This window comes from Polistes fuscatus, unplaced genomic scaffold (genome assembly GCF_010416935.1).
Source record: "Polistes fuscatus isolate 324 unplaced genomic scaffold, CU_Pfus_HIC Scaffold2, whole genome shotgun sequence".
Lineage (NCBI taxonomy): Eukaryota > Metazoa > Arthropoda > Insecta > Hymenoptera > Vespidae > Polistes > Polistes fuscatus.
Genome location: NW_025113096.1, coordinates 14,096,627 through 14,123,089, shown reverse-complemented (window position 1 = coordinate 14,123,089; position 26,463 = coordinate 14,096,627). Strand labels below are relative to the sequence as shown.

At 34.1% G+C, this 26,463-nt stretch overlaps 1 protein-coding gene across 2 annotated transcripts in view; it reads left to right on the top strand.

The window, feature by feature from the left end:
- LOC122516467 (mannosyl-oligosaccharide 1,2-alpha-mannosidase IA) overlaps positions 1–26,463 on the top strand; it is a 308,019-nt gene that overhangs the window by 153,165 nt on the left and 128,391 nt on the right. The gene's annotated exons all lie outside the window — the stretch shown is intronic.

Here is a 26,463-nt window from a genome sequence, read left to right as displayed (position 1 = left end):
CGATCATCCGACGATATATATGAAAAGAATGTCATTTAATTGATAACGAGAACAGTTTAAGAAAGATCTTCAGTAAGTTATATATTTTTGAATATAGGGCAGGAACAAAGAATATGACATCGGACAAATTTCGTATTTTAAATTGAATTAATATCGACGTATTATATTCAAGTTGATATCTATTAAAAGAAGTTTACTAATATCAAAGATGATCGTTATTCATAAAACGATTGATCCCGTTTTAAAGACGGAAATGAATAACAGAACATTTTCTGTATCTAATCGGTTGGATATATAGGAGTTACGATCGTGGATAACTAAACTAAACTCTTCTTCCTTCGTATTGTCGACTCTCCATTGGAGTTTCGGAATCCCTTTTGGTGGACTCAGCGGGCAGCTCTGGCGAATGGCGAACGGGGCATTGCGATACATCACGCAAAGGCCACAAATCCCATCTGGCAGTAAACACACAGCATGCACCGGGGAGGACAGCAACGAGAACTAGCTAAAGAGGAAATGGGAGAGTCAAGTTAGATACGTAGATACTATGTCTGATCTTTGAATAACTTGGATTTCCTTTCTCTCATGGAAATTGTTAATAATCATCCTAAGAATATTATAAACGTTTTAATAGAATAAAGAAACTTTCTTGATCGTCGAGAAACACAACTTCGTGCTTGATTAGATTGAAATCAGCTAACAAGTTAGTTCAACGTATTATTTGATTATGTTTCTTAGGCAACTAAGTTAATGTGTATTCAACGTATACTATGGAGAATATAACTGGACTCTATCTGGTACACGAGATCAAGATCGAATCACTTATCTGATTGCGAGCAAACTTTCCTTTTTCCTCTCTTATACGTGTGCTATATCTCGCTCCTCTAGGTAAACTTCGTAGACGCTAATGAATAATTGCAGGACGTTTCGCCAAACGAATTTTAACGAGATAACTCGTGGATAAGAGTTTACCTATAGAATGTTACCGACGTTAACAACGAAACCGATGAATTTTTTATCATCGTTGCGTCGAGTCGAGTTAAGCCTTTAGGACGGTCAGAAAGTCGAAAGAGAAACGCGTGCCGTCGTATTAAAAGTGACTCCGTCTCCAAGGGGGGTTCGAGGACGAAAAGAGAGATATTTATGAGTCACTTTCCTGCAACAGTTGGGATCCAGAGATCTGTTAGTTTCGACGTCGAGTCGCTCGATGATGGATCGAAGGTTCCTAAGAGTCCAACGATATTCGCTGTTCTTTTGCCGTCCAGTCCAACTCCTGGTGTGCACCGATAACGTTGTCGGGTATTTCTCAAAGCTCTCTCTCTCTCTTTTTTCTCTTTTTTTCCACCGGTAAGCGAATACTTTAACAAAACACAGCTCACGTCTGCTTCTCGAATATTCTCTAGTTGACAGGATATTTTAACAAAAAATTCTAATTCTTTCCCATCATATTTTACCCTACCTTGAATCTATTAACTTTGCTAAAAAGATCAATTTCCATTTATTTTAATTAAACAAAATAATAATATATCTAATATATCTTAAAACAATAATTATACAATTGATAATAATTCTATTATTTGAATTAGTTAGAATTTCGATCGACCTTGAGACACGAGGTTCGTGGTTCAAGAAATATGTATACTTACAACATTTGATGATCGCACACGGTCCCAGTTAAGAGACGCATCGGTCACAAATCACAAATGCCGCGCACGTCGGAGTGCAGGGTTCGTGCTGAAGGAGGAGATATCGAGTCGGCATCTCTGCTCGAAAGAGTCTCTCTCTCTTTCTCTCTCTCTCTCTCTCTCTCTCTCTCTCTCTTTCTCTCTCTTATTATCTTACTTTTTGTATCCCGCGGTCCTTTTCTCGCGTGGTCCGCTGTTCGTGATTCTCGAGCTAGTGATAAAAATGTGCCCAGACCCTCTCTCTCTTTCTTTCTTTCTTTTTCTTTATCTTGTCCTTCTCTTTTCGAAGAGATGGGCAACGTGAGGAAGGGAAAGGAAGAAAAGAGGGACGAGTTCGTGTCCTCGCTCTCTACATCTCTCTCTCTCTTTCTCTTTCTCTCTCTCTCTATGTCCTTTCTCCGTGTTCATGTAGTAAAAGAGAAGGAAGAAAAGAGAACGTTCTGCCCGGAGAGTCTTCCCTCGAGGACTACAAATAGCTTGTCAGTTGAATCATAATAGAGACTCGGGATCGCGGAGATAATCTCTCACGAGGATATCTCGCCACGGGCTCTCGCGAGATCTAGATCCTGAAGTAGGAGCAGTCCGTGTCGAAGCGAGCAGGATTTCGTGATCGTTCCTTTTACTTCTTTCTTTCTTTCTTTCATTCCTTTTTTGGTCTTATTTTTCTTCTTCTTCTTCTTCTTCGTTTCAAAGTTCCATAACTTACATAGATGGTAGTAAGTATATCTATATATAGTTAAATGAATGTCCTTCGAATTCGCCTGAACAAATATCATTTTTGTTAAAACTTTCTTCAAGGTTTTCTACAATACTATCGACTTTTTCAAAGAAAAATTTCTCTCAACGTGAAATAAGTTTGATACGTGTTAATACAGCGTATATTCCGTTGAAAGATCGAATCTCTTGTGTTGTAATCATCGAGAGATTATCTCCCACGAGAATTGTAACGTGCGCGCGCGTGTGTGTTTATGTGTGTGTGTGTGTGTGTGTATGGAATGGATTCGAGAAACTTCATGTACGTAGATTCGAGAAGGAAGAATCGATTGTAACAAAGGGCACTGAAGGGAATTGGTACCGTTGATGTCTCGACAGGATGCAAGATCTCCTTCCGAAGATTCACGATCCAGTCGTTAACTTTGCTCCCTTGATTATAGTACGAAACAACTCCTCCATTCATTATACACGCTGATCTAACCGAATTCGACCGCTCTCTTTCTTCACTGTCCCTTAATTAATTAATCGTTCGTAAGATCGATTCGAACAGAGAAACGTATATGCTTTAGTCCTTTTATCATCCCTTTTGCCTTTTCATTATGCTCAACGAACAATTGCTTCTGTTGTACTATGGTAATTTTAATCTCACGAGTTACGAAATTCATGATTGTTATAAGTTACCTGGTTAATTAATTAAACCTTATAATAACAATTTATTATTTAATTTAATATTAAAACTATCGTAAATTATTTGTTAAAGTAAAATTATTATTTTAATATATATATATATAATAAATATGTTTTAAATATAATATATAATTTATTTTGAAAGAGAGAGTATTGAATAAAGATTTAATTACAAACAAATATGAATAAAGATTTCTATTCTTTTTGCATAAAGTATTTTATCCGATTTTAAAATAGATTTACGTTAATTATTATGACATTTAAAACATTTAGTAGACTTTCTAATAATAATAACGGAATAATAATCGCAAGAACTTTCGAGGTCACACGAGATAATCTTCAAGAGGATAGTCTAGCCATCGAGTTCACTAACTTCGATCGTTTGTAGTTCAGCTGAACTAGGGTGAACTCCCTATGCAGCTATGAAGGGTCTAACACCACAGGAAGTCTAGACCTGATTGCCGTCGTGACCGATCGTCGTGTAAAGTCCAACTTCATCTTGCACCACCTTCATCGAACGTAAACACTTTTTTCTCCATCTCCCTCTTAGTATTTTCTCTTTGAAATGACGTCATCACTTTTTTACCTTTCGACACAATGACTTTACTTACGATGAGAACGTGAAATATCAACAACCATTACACCCCGACTTTTTGAAACCAAAAGTATAAAATCATACGAGTAACGCGAATTTTCATGTATCAACAATCGATATGTTTGTAATTATATTTTTATGCACAAAAATTAAGTCATAGATTGTTAAAAATAATAATAATTTTTTTTCCGAAAAACAATGAAAAATCTTTTTTTTAATATTAATATTTAAAAAAAATAAAAACTCCCTAAAATCCAAGAATATGTTACAACAAATAAATAACAAAAATTTGTTAAATTATGAAGAAAGATAATGTTTCAATTCTCTTTACCTTTTTTTATTATTAATAATATTATAAAAAGATCTAAAATCTGGGATGGAATGTTCAACCCAGAGGAGGGTACCGTAGCATTTAATAACATAAATTTGGTACGGTATAAAAAAAAGAGAAGAAAAAGGAGATAAAGATGGGATAGATAAATAAATAGATAGACGGATAAATAAAATGAAGGTAATTCGTTAGAAGATATCCGAGGTCTCCCTTTTTGTGATCGTTCTTTCCCGAAAGAGTTGGCACCTTAAAGAGTAAAAGAACCCGTGGGAGGATCGGTCTCTCTTTAGAACCTTCTACTCTTAACGCGAGCTCAGCCGTACTTTCCGTCCAGGATTTATCGAGCCCGGGAACGTCTCCCTAAGAGGAGATTGCAGTAACTTTCGCATTATTGCACGCTCCTGGCAACGGTCCCATTGGAAGATGAAAACGTAAGGTGGACGTTGCCGTCGAATCGAGAAGATGGCCACTTTTATACACGATGCTCTCGGTCAACGACATATAGAACCTGAGAGTTCATCCGATTGCTATCGTGTGTCAGCTAAGCTATTCGTTTATCAGGAAACTAATCGAATTGCTTTCTATAATCTTACTCGTAAAATCACTTACAATAGAAATTTCCTGTCCAAACCGATATGGAGATTTATGTATACCGATAAGTAAAGTTTTTTTTTTTATTAACGTAACCTTTAATCTTAACAATTGTTGACATTCGATAAATTAGTTTAACGATTTGATTATTATAACAGGTGGATGCTTATCCCCTTCTATTGGAAAAATGTCGAAGAAACTGTCTAAGTATATTAAAGTTATGTTTATGTTTTATGCGGAAAGTGAACTAATTATTGTAATCAGCATAAAACAAATCGAGTGTATTCTAGATAGTCTTTTGGGTTGGTCGGATGAGTATTGTTCTTTTGTTGCAAAATTGGGATATTATGATATTATGATGATCTAATCTGGATTTATAGTTTTTATTTACAATTAGTCTTCCTATTTCAACAGAGACCGGTAACGTATTTAGCTCTACGCGGATTTCATCATTCCGAATATACCATGGAGCGTTAACAATTGTTTCGAGTATTATAGATTGCAGTAATTTTAATTTCTCAATATGACTTTTAGCTGCCATAACTCCGAAGTTGAATTACCTTGATCTAGATAGATTTTATAATTGCTTTATATATAGCAATCTTTTATTTCTTATCTATATTTTGATATTTTCCAAAAATTTAACTCAATTTTTACTACCACTAATAAACGACCGAGTCGTTTAGAAAAAACTTGATAACAGAAAATTTCACATATTTCCAAATAATAAATGATCGTTATATTTCCAAATTTGTTTATCTTCCTAAGTTCCACCGTTTTTCTTCGTCGTCGTCGTCGTTGAGCTTGAGGATCATCATTTTCCAGCTATTTTCACGAAGGAAGATCAAGAAACGTAAATGGAGGAATCCTCCTAGTCGAATTTCCTGCACGAATTTCAAGATATGGAGTAGAAAGGGTGTTGTATATTATTTACCATACGTCTTCGCGAGGTCAACATTGTCGTTGGATAATCGTGATCTATTCGTTCTCGTTTCCCCCCACGCGACAAACGTTATTCCCATTTCGAGCTCGTATTCCCTCGCGTCTACATAAATCATAGTTGTTCAGTTTCCGTGGTTACCGTACCGAAGTATAAAACTCTAACGTTCGGCCCTTTTCTCTGACCTAGTAAACATGTTCCACATTTACCATTTGTAAGTTTTATGCAAACACCTTCGATCCGACATTGATTAGAACCTTTTTCATCTTTTTCTTGTATTTTTTTTTGGTTTTTACTTTTTTTTACCTTCGTTAAGATTATTTCGTCTTTTGATATCCTTTTCCCCTTTCTCTTTCCTTTTCCTTTTCTTTTTTAAAGAAAGAAAACCTCAGCGTCTCTATTTGAAAAGCACAATAGTTTTATTTTCAAAAAGATATAATCGTAGAAAGAAAGAAGAGAGAGATCAGAATTGTTAGCGAGGAAACGAGCCGAGTAATTTGACTTGGCAATCGGAAAAGGGATAGGCAAAAGAAGAAGAAGAAGGTGACTCGGCTATTTTCCCAACGTTTCTTTCCGTATTTGCTCGTGCACTGGTCTTGGATACGATTTCAAAATTAAATGAAATACTGTGTTCCCTTCATCGAGACTTTCCAAGGAAACTTTTCGTATTCTAGAGCTAGTATTTCTCTCTCTCTCTCTCTCTCTCTCTCTCTCTCTCTTTCTCTCTCTCATACACGATACACGAATTCTTCTTTACCCAATCGAACGGCAAGATACTTAAAGCGAAATATTTAGCTTCGATTCGATGTCTTTTTACTTTTGCTGTCGTTGCGCGATAAAAAATTATCGATAAAAATTCAGCTCGATCATCGAAGAAAATGAATAAGAAGAAGAAGAAAAAGGAGAAAAAAAAGAAGAAGAAGAAGGAAATGTAACGAACACTTTTGCTGACTACTGTCAACTTACTGCTATGATGTCAGAGCGATCAGAAATAATTGGCAGGATGATTGGATTCAAATACTAACGATCAACGTGTCCTTCGAAAGTTCTACGATCAAAGAACGTGCCACTTGTTCTATAATGAACATCTTGCTGATCTCATTATCCAAGAAGAAGAAGAAGAGGATGAAGGAGAAGGAGAAGAGTAGGAAACGAAAGGTAGCATCATTCGATTCCAGCGAGTTGTTCTTCGTGCAAAAGCTCAGAGGCAGTTTCTGGAAGAACGACTTTTCTACATCCCAGTTTGGAAGTTGACAAATGGAAACAATCTCGTAAAAAGGATTCTTTCTTTCTCTTTTTTGACTAACTTAGGAAAGACACCTTAACTTTTATAGTGTCGAACAATGGTATATCGTTACCCGATAATATTTACTCAAATTATAAACTCCTATAGATGATGATTTTAAAATAATTCAATTGATCCCTAATATCAGGTAACCGTAATCAGGTAATATCAGGTAATCATAGGATCATCTTTCATTTTTCTTTTATAATATTAATCATTTTGTTACAAATAATTAGAAAACATATTATTAATGTTCTCTGTATGTGTTTTGTATCAAACTGCAACTAAATTATGGTTATTTTGATTTTGTTAAATATCGCATATCAACTGATTTCTACTTTTCCTAATGATTTGAAATCAAAATCATTTTTAAATTTATCAACAAATATTGAATTATATTTTGTTATATTTTATTTTTCATTTATTTCTTAACCTTTTATCGACCATTCCTGATAGAAATTTATATTTGTTAAGTACCAATTTAGTTGAGCTCGAACTCGTTGTCAGTATCGGACCTGATATTATAAAAATCAAGAATCCAAACGATAGAAATAATGTTTCTATTTTATTTTATACCATCCACTTAGCGAGACTCCGACGTGCCCTTAAATACAATATTTTATGTGTACATTATAAAGTAAATATGTATTTCTAAAAAAAAATAAAATATCAAGAAAGCAAATGAGTGTATAAACTCGAAAAACCGATTAGTCGTCTATCGGTCGAGAAAGTATTAATATCGTTTATATTCAGCCAAAAGTCACTAACATTAATGTTAAAATGAGTTATCACTCTTGATATAAATTTTTAATCAAATTAAATTGCTCGTGTTATTTTCACACACCATCATAGATGCTTTTTATGAATTAATATCGAATAAATTAAAAAAGGAAAGTAACTTTCTTATCAAAAAAAGAAAAATGTAATTAGTGACGATATGTTTTTGTTGGTGGGGGGGGGAGAGAATTTCGTGATTATAATTTTCGACAAAATGTATATATTTTCCTTATCTCGGAACTTATATATATATATATAACAAAATGTTATCAAATTGATGAATATTATTCTTACAAGTAAAACATTTTCGGTTGTCACCAGAAGGGTTAATAAACGTCACTTACGTCACTTTAAAAGTCATTCTATCTTACTTGTTCCCTTATCTACATACATCATCACGATCGAGAGATAAATTTGAGCGGTGGTGATGGTAAAGAAGTAAAAGGGAGAGAGAGAGAGAGAAAGAGAAAGAGATAGAGATAGAGACAGAAAGAAAGATAGGGGTAGGTGGGGGGTTTAAAGGGTGGGCACGGCGGGCGCCACCGTGACAAAAAAGCTCGCGCGTCTTCTTCCCAGATTCGACTCAATTAAGTAAGCCCTGGGTTCTCTGACAAAGTACGACATCATTGTTCTTTTATGGGCGGCCCTAAATAAGTGAGTCCGCCAGCATATTGAGTGGCAAAGCGAAGAAAGGATGAAGACAAGCGTGGCAAAAAAAGGAGAGCGCCATGCCGTTGGTAGAGAGAGCTAAGAGTGGGTAGAAAGAGAGTATGAGAGTATGAGAGTAAAAGAGAGTTGAAGGTGCTTCGCAAAGAAAGGGAGACGAAGGGAAACATCTTGTCAGTCACTCAGCGGGAGCGTCAGGTCTTTTCCATTGGCGTAGCTATCGAAAATCTAACAGATTTTCCTTCTACTAAGCACAACCTAATACTATTATTAATCATCTTTCAATTTTCTAATCGAACTCATATATATCATGTATATTAATTCACTTATATATACATACTATGTCATTTTTATTTTAATAAGCTAATATATCAACGACTTAATGTGAAACGAGGATATGATTTTTCAATGTTATACAAATTAATGTTCGTCGTTCAGTACTATGAAAATAATTCAAATATCAAAGATAATGGAAGTAAAGTATCCTGAATATGTAAAAATGAAATTTCTACGACAATGCAACTAACCTTCCAGACTTATTAGCAAGAAACGCGTTTCCAGTCAGCGATTTCTTACTGTCTAGTCGCAACATCTTAAACGACGATCGAAGACAAAGAGGAAATTTTTGAATGATTTGAAAAGAAAGAGTTAAATTTTAATTTCTTTTTTTTTCTTTTTTCCTTTTTCCTTATCTTTTCCTTTAATTGCGTTTTTAAATAAAATTGACGAGTAGAAACGAAAGAAACAAAGTGGATTGGGGGCGGGGGGTAGGGTGTAGTAGGGTGGAAGAGAAGAGACTAAAAGGAGAAAAAAGAAAAAAGCACGAATAAATGAAACGAAATAAAGGAAGATAAAGAAAAAGGAAAGAAAGCTTAAGAAAAATGGAGTCAAAAAGTTGGAGATTAAGTGGACGAGATTAAAAAGTTTATCGTCGATATTAAGAAGATCGAGGACACGCAGTATGGGTCGAAGAGATCATCGGCCGAAGGACGAAGAGGAAAAGGAACGAAAGGAGAGCAACGAACCGAGACGGCGATAATGCGACGTTGTATGCCGAAGCAATTCGTGGGATCTCGTTTTCTCGTCGTAACGTTGGCCACTGAGGGACCACACAGAGAATACGAACGAACCAAGTCACTCCTGATGACTTGCAACGACAACCGAGAATGAGGATGAGAGAGGACGAAGAGAAAAAGGAAGAAGAGCAGGAGGGGGAGGAGGTGGAAGGGTGAAGGTGAAGGGTGGTTTACACGCAGCTTCACTGTCTTTTCGTGGCTCGTCATTGACGAGAAGAGAGATGAGAGGAAAGAAGTAAAGTTAAGTGAAGTGAAGTGAAGTGAAGTGAAGTGAAGTGAAGAGAAGAGAAGAGAAGAGAAGAGAAGAGAAATAAGGTGAGATGAAGTGAAGAGAAAAGAAAAGAGGATCCCTATATAGCTACTCGAGCAATAATTAATTACCGATCCTGCCGCAACAGGATTTGAAAAAAAGGGGTAGCTGCTTTTACCTTGTTAATCGTTTATATTGTGCGAAAAGTGGATCGCGTGGGTCGTGGTTCTTTCTTTTATTCGATACTTTTTTCCTGATTCAACGATGATCTTGGTTTTGTTTTTTTCTAAATCCTTTTTCTCAATCATCTTTAGGAAAATTCATTACAACGACTAACTATAGTTAATCCTCAGTGAATTATTCTTCATCTAATATCGCTACACAACTAATTGCGTTTCTTTCGACGCTAATTAAAAGCTACGACCCTTTTTTCTTTTGTTTTTGTGAATGATAGAAAGAGATGGAAAGAGAAGAGAGGGTGGTCGCATTTCCGCAATGAAAAAGAGAAGACTCATCCTTGATAGAGAAAAGATATGCGTTTACCCGTCACGTATAAGCTCACGCGTTATCTCTTCGCCAGTCTGTCGTGTCTCTGTAATTAAGCGGACTTTACGAGCACCCTCCACTTGTATATGCTAATTTTTCAAGTCGTCAAGCGGTAGCATTTTAATTGGATTCGCACTGCTTCTCTCGCTTCTGGATGACACTTCTCGAGAATTTTCGTTTTGGTAACACGGACAATTTTCGTTTTGGTTTCCCAAGAATTTTCGTATTCTACGCTTCGACCGTAATTCGTTGTCCTTTGAGAAACTCTGCGTATCACGACTCATACCGAAAGTGTACTTTAATATTTCAAATCCGAGATACGGTTTTGCGAATATCTTTAAAATATATAAACTACGTCAACGAATTCGGGCGTACGTGTTTACTATTTTTTTTTCTCTATATTTTATACATATATTTATAAAAGTTTCTTATTTTTTTCTTAATATAGATCGTGCGCACAGAATAATTTTGTATTTTTTGTATCAGTAAGTAACTCAATAAAAAAAAAATGAAAAAAGTAAGTCAAAAATTTATTGGGACGACCTAATAATAATATTTCTAAATTTTATCAAAATAAATCCTTAAAAATTAATTATAACAGTTAAAATATATCCAGTCTTGATTAATCGATTTTTCATATTTCCATTAAGAGAAGAGTCCTTTTCTACTGACTCGTTTAGCTGATTTTACTTTGTTTTATCTTCTACTCTCTTCATTAAGCACAATTTCTGTTCGATAGATTTCTGACCCTTTCGAGAATGATAGATAGATAGAAAGATAGATAGATATAATAGTTAGATAGATAGATAGACAGATAGATAGAGGTATAACGAGTAAGAGAGAAAACTTTTGAAGGATCTTCTTCAACCTTTCGTGGCTTCGTCGAAAGCAGCTATGATATTTACTGAGAGATAAGTAGTGCTATGTTCGCTATTCACCAGTTTCACAACGACGTCTTGAAATCGTCTAGAACTTTGACTCTCTCTTTCTCTCTCTCTCTCTCTCTCTCTCTCTCTCTCTCTCTCTCTCTCTCTCTCTCTCTCTCTCTCTCATTTGCTTACATTCCTCTGACTTCTCAAGGATCGGAATAATTACGATCGCAAGCAGAGAATATAACTGGGTGTTAGTCTAATCAGCGTTCATCGTTAATAATACGATTAAGTTAGAGTACTCTTGATGTTCTTAACTAAATACTAAATAGACATTAAAAATTCAACGCTACTTTAAACCCTTTAAAGAACAAAACATTTCCTTTTTTACTTAACATTTGCAAGTATTTATACAAAATGAAAGTTAATTTTTCTAACAAGTATTAATAATATTCACAGAAGTAATACATCTCAACGATTATTCGTATTTATTCAACTTCGTTACTTACGTGCTTAAGATCCGATAAGTTCAGAAATACGTTTAAACTTTAACAAACGTTACGAATGATGACGTGGAACCTTTCGTGTATACTAGCAACGGATAATTATACCCCCTTCTTCCTTCCTAATCCTTTCATCCTTTAGCTAGTCTTCTATTAGCTACTTCTAGAAATGAGACGAGCGTAGAATTACGAGAAGTCCAAGAGAGAGAATTTCTCTTCTCTCTCCTTCTCTTTTTCTCTCTCTCTCTCTCTTTCTCTCTCCTTTACTCTCTTCACATTTAGATTCGAAGCAAAGTTTGTTGACAAGAATCGAGGAAGCGTGGAAAATAAACCAGAAACATTGACGTAAGAGAAAGAAAAAAGTATATAGAAAGAGAAAGAGAGAGAGAGAGAGAGAGACAGACAGAGTTGAAAAGGAGTTGCTAACTTTGAACGTTCACTCGTTTGGAAAGTCAAATCGTCGATTCGCAAGCTCGTTGTTGATTGCTACAAGAAAAATCGAATTCCCAAGTTCTCCGTAATGTTTTGCCACTTCGCAAATAAACGACAACTGAAGCCTAAAATACGTTACCTTTATCTTTCTACGTATCTTTCTCTCTCTCTCTCTCTCTCTCCCTCTCTCTTTCCTTTTTTCATTCTGGAAAAGTAGTATTTATAGAAGAAGATAACACATGGGTTAGGTAGTGTAAAGAAAGTAAGTAAACAAACGATGTTTCAGGATATGTGGAACGTAGAGACTGTAACTTACTGATTTATTAAAACCCGAAAAATTATGAATGTTTGTTAAGTTCTCGCTTTTCCTAAATCGTACGAATAGAGATTGCATAAAAGAGAAAGAGAGAAAGAGAGAGAGAGAGAGAGAAAAAAAGAAAGAAAAGACGAGCGAGAGAGCAAATAAGTTTGGAAAAGCTCGAAAGGGTCACAAAGTGGAGTGTAAAAGTTCGGTGAGGAGGTCTTGCAACAACGACTCGAAACTTCCAACGAGTCTCGACGAGGAATTACCATTAATTCTATAGAAGGTAATGAGCATCGAGCGAGATTCAGGTCAACGAGAACCCTTTTTGCTGGCTTGGAAGCAAAACCTACGTTACTTTCTCGAGTTGTTGAGTAGACTAGAAGAAAACCAAGAAGAAAAAGAAAAAGAAGATAAAAAAGAGGAGGAGGAGGAGGGGGAAGATGAAGTCGAAGAAGAAGAATTAAAAATAAAAAAAGAAACAGAGAGAAAAGCGAGAAAGATTCACAAGATAATCGTAGTCTCATTGGTGCAATGGCAAGGTTAACGGAATCACACATAGGTCTTTCTCTTTCTATTTCTTTTTCTCTTTCTCCCATCAAGAGACTACTGCCGAGGAACTCGAGTTTTCCTAATGGTACACACATACCTAGATACTACGTGGATAACTGTTTGAGAGAGTACGTTACTTGATGGAGTATCGGTACGCAAAGATAAACGTAGTGGAAGGTCTTCGTTTTAAGTAAAACATATATATGCATGTATGAACATATATGTGTGTGTGTGTGTGTGTGTGTGTGTGTATGTGCGCACATACATATAGAAAGGTCTAGGGTGAGTAGTGCGACTACTCATGAATCCAACCTGGAATCCACTCAAACTTTTTTAACAAGGATTTGAAGAACATACGTGTACGAGTGCCATCTGCTGCTGCTAACGCAAAGAGATGATGGAAGACTCTGGAGAATCTACGACGAATAGACCACCTCGATTTTCACAAAATGTTTCTCCATTGGCGTATATATAGGCCAGTCAACGCGGGCCAAACCCGGAACTTTTCTTGTTTATGCTTCAAAATTTGACCTAAGGGTAAGTTGACGACGCTGAATCGAATGGTGCTAATTATAATAAAATCAGCAACCGGCATCTTGGGGAAAAAGGGTAAAAAAGGGTAAAATATAGCCTTATCTTAGAATCTAGGCATTTAATCGAAAAAAGTTTCAAACAAAAGTTGTAGAGAATTAAAATATACATAAAAAATGTTCTATGAGTTATCTTCGTATTTTCAAAAATAAGCGCATAAAATTGGATTGAAGATGGGAACAAAATTTTAAGAGTGGGAGAAGGCAAGCTTATCCCTCCGTCGCGTTTTACACGCGAGCGAGCTAGTATGCGTGCGAGCGTCCGTGTGCACTAATACACAAACGAAGGATCTTCGGCAATCTTCGGGACTCTCAGTCTTGAATGAAAGTGCGAGTGAGAGAACAAACCAATACTTCTCTCTTTTTATTTATCATGCGATAACGAGTATTATTGTCCTTGGCCATCGATTGTTGAGCCTTCTGATATTTCTCTTTTTATATTTTTTCTTTCGGTAGCGAGAATTTTACGTCTTGGCCATCGAGCATCGAGCGTTTTGTATACGAGTGCGAGTGAGAAAGAAAACCGATATTTCTCTCTTTCTATTTTTTCTTTCGGTAGCGAGAATTTTTCGTTTTGGCCATTGTGCGTCGAGCGTTCTATATATCTATATATATCGGCGTATAAGCGCGGCACTTTTAAATCGAATCTTGATGCTTATGGCACGCCGTTTCTTTATTTATTGTCAAAAATAATGAACCTTGAATAAAAGAAAAAAAATAATTCATTTTAACAGAAACTATTATTATTTAGTTGAGAGTAACAATAATGAATTAATTTTGTGTCTCGCCATAAAATTAATTAGAATAATTAATTGATATAAATTCTTTGCCTCACAAAAATTTATTTGTATATCAAATTGAATACGTATTCTCTTTAAGACGAAATTTAAAATTTAAATATTTTTCCTATTAAATTATGTATTTTATAAAATTTTAAATTACTGACTTTTTGTCTCGTAAAAATTTATTAGTTTATCAAATTAAATACATATTTGAAAAAGAAGAATTTTATAACCACACATAAAATTAATTCAAGATATATATGAAAGGATATTCTAAAAACGTGGAATTTATTTTTTGTTCATACATAATTTTAATTCATTTTTATTATGTTATAAGAAAACAGTAATGCATTCTGATTCATCTTCGAGGTCTTAAGAATTGTACGAAAAAAATTGAGCAATTATCAAGTGGTGCGTTAGCGTAAGTAGTAACGTCTTCGCTTCTCGCGCTGGGTGTTAACGTTCGATTCTTCGCGGGGGAATTATTTTTTTTATAAGTTTTTCTATCCTTAACAAGGAGACGATCAGTGAGTCTCACCTCAGATTTTTTTCAAATTTTGCACTAACGATATAAATTTTATTAGGAAATCAACATTATTACGCGAGTAATAAAATTACCAATTGTAAATAAAATAATATCCAATAAATAACAAAAATTAATTTTTAACGTGCCGAAACGATACATTTTTTAGGATGATATTTACAGGATGAATTTGTAATTTAAGTAATAAACTTCCTTTATTTGTGCAGGATGTAAAAAAATTCATTGCTTCTAATTTTTTTGTAATAATTTTAATTTTTTTCTATATATAATTAGAAATTAGGAAATTTATAACAATTTATATAACCTAAGGATAGAAAAACTTATAAAAAAAATATTTCCCCCACAAAGAATCGAACGTTAAATACCCAGCGCGAGAAGCGAAGACGTTACTACTTACGCTAACGCACCACTTGGTAAATGTTCAATTTTTTTCGTACAATTCTTAAGACTTCGAAGATGAATCAGAATGCATTACTGTTTTCTTATAACATAATAAAAATGAATTAAAATTATGTATGAACAAAAAATAAATTCCACGTTTTTAGAATATCCTTTCATATATATCTTGAATTAATTTTATGTGTGGTTATAAAATTCTTCTTTTTCAAATATGTATTTAATTTGATAAACTAATAAATTTTTACGAGACAAAAAGTCAGTAATTTAAAATTTTATAAAATACATAATTTAATAGGAAAAATATTTAAATTTTAAATTTCGTCTTAAAGAGAATACGTATTCAATTTGATATACAAATAAATTTTTGTGAGGCAAAGAATTTATATCAATTAATTATTCTAATTAATTTTATGGCGAGACACAAAATTAATTCATTATTGTTACTCTCAACTAAATAATAATAGTTTCTGTTAAAATGAATTATTTTTTTTTTTATTCAAGGTTCATTATTTTTGACAATAAATAAAGAAACGGCGTGCCATAAGCATCAAGATTCGATTTAAAAGTGCCGCGCTTATACGCCGATATATAGATATATAGAACGCTCGACGCACGATGGCCAAAACGAAAAATTCTCGCTACCGAAAGAAAAAATAGAAAGAGAGAATATCGGTTTTCTTTCTCACTCGCACTCGTATACAAAACGCTCGATGCTCGATGGCCAAGACGTAAAATTCTCGCTACCGAAAGAAAAAATATAAAAGAGAAATATCAGAAGGCTCAACAATCGATGGCCAAGGACAATAATACTCGTTATCGCATGATAAATAAAAAGAGAGAAGTATTGGTTTGTTCTCTTACTCGCACTTTCATTCAAGACTGAGAGTCCCGAAGATTGCCGAAGATCCTTCGTTTGTGTATTAGTGCACACGGACGCTCGCACGCATACTAGCTCGCTCGCGTGTAAAACGCGACGGAGGGATAAGCTTGCCTTCTCCCACTCTTAAAATTTTGTTCCCATCTTCAATCCAATTTTATGCGCTTATTTTTGAAAATACGAAGATAACTCATAGAACATTTTTATGTATATTTTAATTCTCTACAACTTTTGTTTGAAACTTTTTTCGATTAAATGCCTAGATTCTAAGATAAGGCTATATTTTACCCTTTTTTACCCTTTTTCCCCAAGATGCCGGTTGCTGATTTTATTATAATTAGCACCATTCGATTCAGCGTCGTCAACTTACCCTTAGGTCAAATTTTGAAGCATAAACAAGAAAAGTTCCGGGTTTGGCCCGCGTTGACTGGCCTAATATGTATACCCGCATTAGATACGTGAAAATATTCTATTCCGTAAAGAATAGAACATATACTATTATTACTTCTAACAAGATTGTCTAAGCAAAATCACAAGAAATTGAAATATTAGATCGGTGTTGCGTAAAATGAACTTTTCATACAATGTTTGAACATCATTGAATAGAAGAAATACGAGAAATTGGTTAAAGATAGGGAATTGTAAACGGCTAAGAACGCGTAAGGATCTTTCGAAGCAATACGAACACGGTACGCACAATGCAGTATTGTTACTCGATGAAGCTAATCTCTATTGGGGCTACTCTGAACCGGATGGAATTCCTTATGGCGTCTCACCACCCTCCCACCCTCTTCATCTTGCCTCATCTACGTGTATGCGTTGTCCTCTCGAAACGCATCCTAGCCTAGAGAGAGAAAGAGAGAGAGAGAGAGACGATTCTGATTCCTGAGGGCCTTGCTGCGGGCCAATGCTGCGGGCCAATGCTGCGAGCCTACCGACATTGAACGCTTGATCATTCAGGACAGTGGCCTTTGCTCCTTGGCATTATGCCAGGAACGTAATCCTGTGGTGGCGATCGAACAACTCTCTCCTTTCAATCCTATACACACACACACACATACATACACTCTCTCTCTCTCTCTCTCTCTCTCTCTCTCTCTCTCTCTCTTTCTGCGTGTCTCCTCTTTCCTTTACTAAGTGCTTTTGATCGGAGCTTACGATGGATCTTACGCGAGCCACAACCCATTTAGCATGATGCGTTTCTCCAATGGCAGACACATCAGCTTTCAGATTATACATTGATCTTTGATTCTTGATCGTTCTTAAAATTGCAAGGTCTGACACCTTCTTGTCAATTAAACTAACATTTGTTTAGATTATAACAATTGTTCGTTAACCTAATTCATAAATTTAATAAAATATTTTTTTTTCATATTATTATTATTTAATTTTATATAATTAAAACTAATGATTTCTTAGTTTTTCTCTTACACAAGATTCATGACGAATTCTTTATTCGTCCATTGATTATTCTTTAAGTCAATTATTAGACAATATTAGAATAAATTATTAAATAAGAAATTATAATAATGCACTGTGATTCGTAACATTTATTATGATCGTTGTATGACTTGACATAGACACGTTGCTGTTCCATTTCTAACTATAGAATTGAACTCTTGTTATTTGTGCCATTCGATTGGATCGACTATTCAGGATCGGTGTCCAAAATGTCGATAGCATATCTCGAACGAGCCAGACGGATCGCGTGAAGACGAAGGGATCGAATGGATCGATCGACACGTGGACAAGACGTCCCATGAATTCACTATACAACCAAAGTGTTTTGACTTGAGGCTCCTAATCCTACCTAATAATTTGCATGTTCTTTTTTTTTGTTAATCAGTTGACTTTTATAAGCCTTGCTTATTCAACAAACGGAAGGACGGTTGTTTCTTCTTTTTTTTTAAATAATTTTTTTTTTTTTTAATAAGTCTTTCTTAATAAGCCTTCTTGGCCGATGATGCACAAAATGCGTAGGTGAACTCTCGAATATTTTCTTTGCGTATTAACAGACAAAAAGTTCGATGTCGCCGACAGGAAATAAGTGGGTGGAAACGTTTAAGGATCGTGTGGCTTATACAAAAGGTGTTGTGATCTTTTGAAACTTTGTAGCTCAAACACATTAATCTAAATGCATATACTACGTTATTGTACTTAATATGAAATATTAAATACATATATTTTATATATATAAGATTTAATTAAACTATACTTTCTTTTTTAAGATACTCAAATTAGTATAATTTCGAATAAAGTTAAAAAACTTATAGATATTTGCTTATTTGCGTTTTTTATTTTAATAAATATTCATTCTTCGAGGTAAAATTAAAGTCTCTTGAGTTTTCTATAAAAAGTTTCCAAGCTTTCCGTATTGGGTATCATTTTTTTACATTTTTTACCATAATTTCAAGATAATTATTAAAATGCGAATATTTCTTAAGTTCGTTACATTTTCATATTACCATTAGAATAATTAAAATTTTAGTTAGAATAAAACAAAATATTTAAATTTATAAATCGTTTCGTAATAATGTTTTGCCGATTTGATAAAATAGTAGGAAAGACGATATTTCGATAAATCTTTCTTACAAAAATAAAAAAAGGAAACGATTGAAGATTCGTCTGGTAGCAAGGAGACAAAGCTCAAAGATCTGAACATCACCCACGCTACTCTGAACTCGCCTCGTCTTTGTTTTCGCACGTTGAGCCGTTTCTTCATATCATTCAGCGTTTCTCTTGCTCACGAAAGTCCAGTTTATCGTTTGCCACGAAGCGAACCTTCTCGTAGAACAAGGAGATCGTAGGCGGTACATTAGTACTTATCTCAGTAACGTCCGGTACTGAACGGGACATGAAAAAATGAAAACAAACCGCTTTGCTACTTGGACTTGCTCCTATTTCTCTCTTACTTATTTGATTATTTTCTATCTCCTAGCAATGTTTTCTAAACCCAAGTTACAATAATTCTAAACAACAACAACAACAACACAGAATTGAGACAACCACGAATCCTTAATCAGAAACGAAATAATTAATCGAAGAAATATCGAATAACTTGAACAGTTTTATATATACCAAAGTGAAGTTCTGTTGTTCTTTTAATCTAGGTGTGTCTCCAAGATGTTGAGAAAAAGTGAAAAAGTTGAGAAAACACTGTATGTCGTAGTTTGCGAGCAAAGCTTCTCCGCAGCTAAACATAACAAATGGCCAGGCTGAGAGTCATAAGTTCGTGCCGATGGGCACTCCCACGTCTCTCGTCCTGTGTTCTCTAAGGAACTACTCAGTCCTCTCTTTGCTGTTAGTATATACCACAAAAACTCATTCTCTCTTTCTCGCGTAGCTTACCTTTCCACTCTGTTCGTACTCCCACCAAACGGCAGGCAGCCGTCTACGGGGTTCTTCCGTTACACTCTTCGCCAGCTGAGGGATTCAACATAGAGTAGAGGTGGAAACAGGCGCCTTGAGGAAACAGAATCCCGAACGCGTGAAACTACATACCTACCTACCTTCCTACCTACCTACCTACCTACCTACCTACCTACCTACCTACCTATCTACCTACCTATCAACCTACCTACCTAGAACTACTTGGAGTACCAACGACAACGACTACTACTCCTGGCGTGCCATTAAAGCACGATGTTAGCACTAGTAGTTAGGCAAGTTAAGTACCGTACAGTTCGTTGCTACTTGCTGCTGCTTGCTACTTGCTCTTACCTCTTCCCTCTCTATTCTAGGGAGATCAAGAATTCGACGCGTCTACCAGAGAATCTCGTGGTAACATCGTCGTACTTTGTTGGTCCTTGTCGCCCTTCTCACGAGTCATCTACTATCTACAATTCTGTCTTTGTCGTTTCTCTCTGTCTGTCTTTCTCTTTATCTTTGTATGCATGAAACTCTCTTAGGTTAGACCTAGAATGTAGCTTCTTAACTGGAAATGCATGTAACGTGCTGATGAGATCGAGTTACACGTCTTTTGTTAGAAAAGTTGGATGACATATTTTGTTAACATTGAAATTTAAACGTTTAAACTTGCCCATATGAAATGATTTTGAAATATAATAATATGATTTTCGGCATGACAAAATAATTTTTCTTTTTCTTTTTTTCAAGTCAGTTCAGTACTTTTAAGGGGAAAATAACGAATAAAAGTGTTCGATTGTGGATAGTTATAAGATAATAAATCAGTATTCAGAACTGTGGAAAGATACTTTATTCTAGGGTCGTCTTATCGATTGATTGGAATAAAGAAGATAGAGGAAAAAAGAGGGTACAAAAAAAATAAAAAAGCGTCGAGTGATAGAGATTGGGGCTAGTGATTCTTTGAAAGAACTTTGCGATTCGGAAAAACTAGTTGAAGCGAACGCCTCCGTTGGATTTCAATTAAACTTTCAAGAAACTTCCACTTTGCCAAGCTGCTAGAGCATGTAATATAGATTCGATAACGCGGTTCGATGGTAATCAGCTTATCGATAATCGATCAGTTTATGGAAAATTCAATTTCTTTTTATTTCGTTTTCTTTGTTAAGTTTTCTTTTTCTTTTTTTTTCGAAAGAAGTCAAACTTTCTTTTAATTTATGAATTTTTATATTTCTCCAATCGTAATAGTACCAATTTAATAATTTTAGTACCGACGAGGTGCTCGATTGTTTTTATGGAAGATTCAAATTTTCTTTTTTCTATCTTAACTTTTGCGCACGTAGTTAAACTTTATTTTATTTTCTTAATTTTTATACTCGTTCAATCGTTGTTATTTGATTATTATTTCAGAAAGAATCAATTTATTTTTATTTTCCTTCATTTCTTTTTATCCTATTTGCTTTTTGCAAACAGTTAAAAGTTCTTTGAATTCAAACGTCTTTCTAATCGTCAATTTGTAATAATAGAATTATTTTGACAAACCATTTCGAAAGTATTCGATCGGTTTATAGAAAATTCAATTGATTATTATTTTTCTTTCTTTTTCTCTTATTCTCCTTGCCGTTTTTACAAAAGTAATTATAACTTTCCACTTAATTACAAAATGTTTATTCTTCTTGAATGATACAAAAAATTAAGATTATTTTGATAAAGTCGTTGTCACGGTAGAATTCTTTGATTCATTATGCGAAATATCCGATAATTATGGCAAGAGAATGTCGAGGAAGCCCAATTAATCCGTATAGGAAAATCACTGACGACGTCGAGTCGATAGATTACTCGATCCACATTGAAGATTCGCTCTGTGGCGTAATTACCTTTGATAATGGGGGTTGATTCGATTGAATCTTACGGCCGAACGAATTTTAGTAGGGAACTCATCGATGCGAGAGCCCATATCGAGATGCGAATTCCATTTAAATTTTATACTTTGATTTAGAACTTCCTTTTCACTCGTCGGATAATGACAGATCGTTTTGACAACCATCCTACTTTCTCTTTCTCTAATCTTCCTTTGTTCATTTTAAAATCATACATTTTTCGTATTATATTTTCTTATAACGAATCAACTGAAAATTTTGAATGAGCTCAAAACTAATATTGGAGAATCTAATAGATAACTTATAAAGTTTGATCAATTAATAATGCTGCTGTTATTATTCACGTTTTCAATGTAGTTTCAACGGAAGGAGGATTGACGCGTTCTTTCATTTGAAATCAATTAAGAGCGTAAAAACTTTCGATTAATTATAAATGGGATTCGATGAAATACTGATATTATATCTCTATCGAAAAGACAAAAGGAAAAAACGTGAATGATTGAAAAGTTACAATCCCCTGTGTCTCCTGTTTTTGCACGAACTTGATCGATAATTTAAATCAATATTCTTTTATGTGTCGATCTTTTTCTTTTTTCAATGCTTAACGTTAATTGATTCATAACAAATGTTAAACGAATCTGTAATAGGAAAAAAAACTTTCCGACAAAGTGTAAGAGAGAGAATAATCGTTTTAAACGATTTGTTTGAAACGATTACATTAAGAGAACTTTTCTCAAACATTTTAATACCGACGATCGTTGTTAATAAAATCATGTTTCCACGGTTACGTAGTTTCCATGCTTACACGCTTGCATTACTACAGGGAATTACATGGAAGTCGAAACGAAGTCATGATCACCGACCGTCGAAATTTTACGCGTGGAATATATAATGTATCGTAATTTGGACTGGCACGAAGCTTGATATTGGATTTCCGGAGCCAACGTATACGAAGTTAATAACGTCGTTCTAGTTAACTATATATATAGTATGCATCGCCTCTTGAAGGAGAAAATATAATCTGGAACGAAGGTAAAATGTTATGGGGATCGTCTTAGTTATATACAAAAAAAAATACACAGTCCTATTATTAAATTAATCAAATTTTATTGAATTAGATATCAGATCATTGAAAGATTTTTTGTATTTAAATCTCATCATTTTGATTTTAAACGCGTTCGATTGTTTCCAATTTGTGTTAAAGCCTAATGTAAGTTAAAATCAAGACAAAGAAGAAGAAGAAGAAGAGTGAATAGGTATCATGATCCAAATAAAACTTTGTTAGACTTTTCTACTCGCGATTGTAAGACTGAAAAAGAAGAAAGAGAAAAATGAGGTAGGATGAGGTAGGATAAAAGACTCGACTTTCCAAGAATGTTTCTGATTAAAGACAGTCGAGACGTACGGTTCGTCGAGATAAACGTCGAAAAGTTTGATCATTAAATCGTCTCGGTCTAAGTGTCCTTTGTTAAGAGTCTCCGACTATCTCCTTACTACTATTTCCTTCTATTTAAGTCTTATTTGAAAGTACATAGGTAAATTACCTAGCTTTAGCCCTTTCCTTCTTCGATGATCTTTGGAGCTTTGAACAAGAACTTCTGAAGCTTTACATATTGGTCAAAAGTAATAATGTAGTTGTACTAATAGTATTGTAATATTAGTAGCAATAGTGTAGTAGTAGTTGTGTTCTAATTATATTAATAATAGTGTATTAATAGTATTATAGTAGTGTTAATAGTAATTTAGTTGTAATATTGTTATAATGTTAATTATAGTGCAGTAGTATTATTGTAATAGTGATAATAATTGTAAATAATAACAATATTAGTAGTGATAGTAATATTATAGTAATAATGATAGCACAATACTAATACTAACAATATAGTATATGTTGATATTGGTAGTAGTAATCGTAGTGGTATTAATAGTAGCGATAGTAGTATTACTAGTAGTAATAGTAGAAGACAAACTTGGTTTTCAGTTTCTCTTACACATTGCCCGGATCACCGACTAAAAATCCTTTGTATCACGCGGTAGATCACAGATAATCGTCCCACGTATGTACGTTAGATTTACGTATACACATAAGGCGAGTGCATGGCAGAAACGGTACGGTAAATTATGCTTGCTGTTTATGTTATCACATCAGCTGCGAGGAAACAACTGCCTCGAGCGCACATCCTCAACCATAAGATATTAGTGATTCTATACACCTTCAAAACCCTACCCCTTATTCCCGCCACAACTACTACCACCCCTCTTTCTTCATCATCTTCTTCCTGGCTAAAGAAATGTTTCGAAAATACAGACTTAGACGTTTCTACGTTTTCTTCGTTGTAATCTTCTCTTGGGAAATATTTAGGTGCAAAAAAAAAATTGCATCCTTTTTCCTGTCTTACTTTCGTATCTTTTTCTTTTTATTTCTCTCTTTTTCAAGCTTCTTTTAGATTCTCAGATCTACGGAAAGCTCTTTTGGTGAAACGTTACATCGTAACAGTGACTGCGTCGAAAGATGGCAGCTTAAGGTAGATGCTTTTCTACATCGGAATCTCACGTATTTTTCTTACTTTACCACCTATACACAGTGAGCTGTATAGCCAACGATCATAACTCGCAGATTTTTAGAAGCAAAAGGAATAAACTTTAAAAGCACTTCGTATTTTTAGTACTTCATATCATCTTATCGAATCAAGATAAACTATTATCGATAAATAATTTCTATATTAATTATCTATCTTCTGAAAATATCTAAAATACATACTTTATATTTTTAATTATAATTTATAAATGACGAATTAAACGTACCTATATATTTAATGTTAATTACTTGAATAATAATTGTTACGATAATTAAACAACTAACATATGTAGAACGATATAAACGAAAGTATGTCATAATTTGTGAACAAAAATTCTGATAGCTTCTGTGCTACCTCAAAGTGTACTTTCTTGTAGTAACCTTTGAACTCTTTTGATCATGCCGGCAAGAGCAAACAATTCTAGTAAACCGAGCGTTCGTTCCATCGTTCCTTCGTTCGTGGTATGGTGGAATGCTCGAGTAAAATACTCGAGACACGGTAGCCATTCTCGAGTCCTCGTCGGTTGTCCGTTCGCTCATAGATATGCAAACTGCGAGGTTCTCCAGTCTCCTGGCGAGATAAAGCCAAGGCTGTAAGCATTATCGTTCGATATATCGCGGGAACTGCCGAGTACTGGAGACTAAACCGACTGAAACGTGGGTGGAACGCGTCTGGACGAGCCTTATCCACTTCGTTCTTGCTATTTCCTGCCTACAGTATACTCTCATGGCTATTTTCGATAAAAAAAGAAATGATTGATCAAATTATTGGTCATTTGGAAGACATTTTTTTTCTTTTTCCAAAAATATCATATGTAAATGTGAACGACGTAATATTACCAGCGTTTACCAAAATTTTTCTATCGCGTACCGGTTTCTTTTTGTACAATTTTTACGCGGTCATCTTTCATATAAAAAGAAAAAACAAAATACATATGTCATATTATTTCAATTTTAATTTTTGATAAATGAGTTAATAAAAAATCAGGTTACTTATTTTAAATAAACTTTATTAAACTGGACAAATTGCTTATTCCAATATTTTAAATTATTTTTAATAATGATTATAATTTAAATAGCGAAAAATTTTTTTTTTATTATTATTTATTTTTTCCGGGGACCTGTATTTTTTTTTGCGGTCCGGTACCACAATTTTGAAAACCCTGTAATACATGATACAAGTTTGTTTTGATTTTAAAATTGCAATTATATTAGATTAAAAATAAAAAATCGCTGTATATTTGAGTTGACTAATACAGAAATAAAATATAATTTGTTTAACAAATTATTAAAAGTTAAATGAGATTTGTTAGAGTTTCATCAGTATCAGGGTTGTTCTTTGACATATATTTTTGGTGTTCAAATGTCATTTGATCATAATACAGGTATATTTAAATATATTTGTTTTTTCATCCGCTACAAGATACAATATAAAATTATACATGCTTATATATATAGGGTACAAAAAAATATTGATGACCTGGAAAAATTCCATAAAAAATTACCTTAGAAAAACAATTGCCTCTACCATGACATACCTCTTTTGAAACCAATCAAAATATATCTTAAATATTATTTAAAACAAAAAAAATATATATTTAAATGGCCTCTTTTAGCTAGGGCACCGAGTATATACTTCTCTGATTACTTCTAAGGTCGAATCTCTTATTACAAGAGATTTACCTAAGCAAGAAGACAAGACAGGTAAAAGTTAAAGACACTCTGAGACATCTCTTATATTTCTCTTCTCCTACGCTTCTTCTACTGTCCACCGAACACCGTCACGAACTCTTCCAGAGAAACTCTCACTGACGAAGATACCATCAGCCATTATACCTAATCGTCGTTAATTACTCCTCGAGAGCAGATACCTTTCGACTTCTATATGCACCTAACTCGACAGCTTTACACCGATGTTGTCGCGTAAACTTTCAAGGACTACATTTACTGCTAAAGAAAAAGATTAAGAAAAAGAAAGCAACGTAAGTAAGACAGTGGAAAGGGAAATAAATTATTATTTATTTCTAAATTATTACGAATATTATAAATAAAAAGTTAACCAATGTTAAACTTAATTGAGTATAATCGATAATATTATTAATATATATAATATATAATATATAATTATTAATTGTGTGTGAATTATATTAATTTAATGATATTATTATTATATTAATGACAAAATGCGAGCTCACTGCTCGAAGCATTTAAGTTTCAAGAGAGAGAGAGAGAGAGAGAGAGAGAGAGAGAGAGAGAGAGTGAGTGAGTGAGTGAGTAGGGGGAATATGAGCTATAATCGTAGATCAATTCACCGGAAATCCTGCGTGATTTTGAGCTTCAACAAGATCGCCGTTTACTCAACATCTCACGATCCTATCGAGCAAATCCTAGGGATCTAGGAATTCTCTGAAGCTGGTACGTCAACGTAGGTTTATTCCACTTAGAAGATTGTATAATAAGGATTAAACTATATACTTATATTTAATAATAATTATTATATGTATACCAAATATTGGACAACTATTTTTTGATTTGATTTTAATGAAAATATTAAATCGTTGAGAAAGTTCGTGATGATTTTTTTAAAAAATTACAAATTAACATGTATTATTTTTAATCAGGCATGAAATTTTTCCGAACATCCAAGTAT